Below are 1533 nucleotides of genomic sequence, written 5' to 3'. Positions count from 1 at the left end.
ATCATGGTGCTGGGGCAAGGCAGCAGTACACTGGAGGCCTGGGTACATCACATGTGCTCCAGAAAGGTGGGAGAGAAACCCTCTGAAGATTCAAATGGACAATTTAGGTGAAGTTTTTCAGGGTCTGTTGGTAAGGGGCATGCCGGGATACCGCTTTCAAACAAATGCAAAGTACAACATCTTGAATCTTTCACAAAGAAGAAACATGGTGTCTAGCAGGTCTCTTTGGGTTCTGGCTGCCACACATTTCACATCTGGGAAACTGGTCCAGCCCATGACGCAGATAACAAAGAAGGCTACCAGTTTTAAACAGTACCCCAAGCAGGAAAGAGCACTGCATTTGGTCTAGGCCATGGTGTCCTCATCCCTGCCACTGGGAGCATCTGATCAAGTAGATCCTGGGTTTTGGGAATGGCCAGTGGGACAAAGATGGAGTGTGGAACTCATGACAAGCTCCAGTAGGAGAATCATAATACAGGTCTCTACAATTCTGGAATCCAGCCAGGCCATTGTTAGCAGAGAATGACATGCCTTGGAACACTGGGCCCTGCTAGAGATGGAACACTTAACAATGGACCTTTAAGTAACCATGAATCCAGAGCTCACATTATAAGCTGGGTTCTATCAAGCCTTTCAAGTCCTAAATCAATGGAAAACATTTTTAAATGCCTCACATTAAATGTTGTGGCCTATCACATTGAATTCTCACTTCCAAAGCCTACCTCACTACTGCTGGCTTTGAATGTCCAATTTGTCAGCAACAGATCCCAACGTCAAGCCTCTGACATGGCACAGAGAGACCAACAGGTCCTGTGGTGACAAGTGAACCCTTCCCATCTTGGCAGGGCTAGAGCTTTATCCTCACAGGGGTAGATACCTACCTGCTGTAGGTATGGATGATGCCTGCAGAGTCTCAGCTGTTAAGCAGCTCTCAAAGGCTCATGCTGGCTGCTATACGGATAATGGACTACACTCAGCAAGGTTGAAAGCTAGGAGACTATTTAGAAGGATGTGGCAGTAGCCCAGATAAGAGTTGGTAAGAAATGATGGTTGTTTGGCAGTGGAGATACAGTTGATAGGATTCAATTTAAAATAAATAATTAAAAGATAAACAGTGTCCTATATAATAAGAGGCCAGCCACCATAAGTGTAACAACTGGAATGACCAGAGACCAGAACCAAGTGGTTAGGGGTGATCAGGTAGGCAGACCAGCGGTTAGGGGTGATCAGGTAAGCAGGAAAGTGGTTAGGGGCAACCAGGTAGGTAGGCCAGCAGTTAGGGGAAATCAGGTAGGTAGACAGCCCCTCCCAGGGCTGGCCCCTCCCCCCAGCAAAGAAAGAGGGAGGCCCAGGCCAGCCAAGCCATTGCACTCCATGCCTGTTGCCTGCAGAGGGAGGCCACCAGTGGCAGGGGAAATGGGGGCAATGCTGCACAGATGGCAAGCAGTGGCAGCAGCAGGGGTGGGGCCAGCTGCCTGCAGCTGAAGGAAAGCCCATAGGCCCTGATCTCAGGCCAGGCCTAGGGACCTCCGA

This window comes from Myotis lucifugus, unplaced genomic scaffold (genome assembly GCF_000147115.1).
Source record: "Myotis lucifugus unplaced genomic scaffold, Myoluc2.0 scaffold_29, whole genome shotgun sequence".
Lineage (NCBI taxonomy): Eukaryota > Metazoa > Chordata > Mammalia > Chiroptera > Vespertilionidae > Myotis > Myotis lucifugus.
This window is presented reverse-complemented; position numbering follows the sequence as displayed.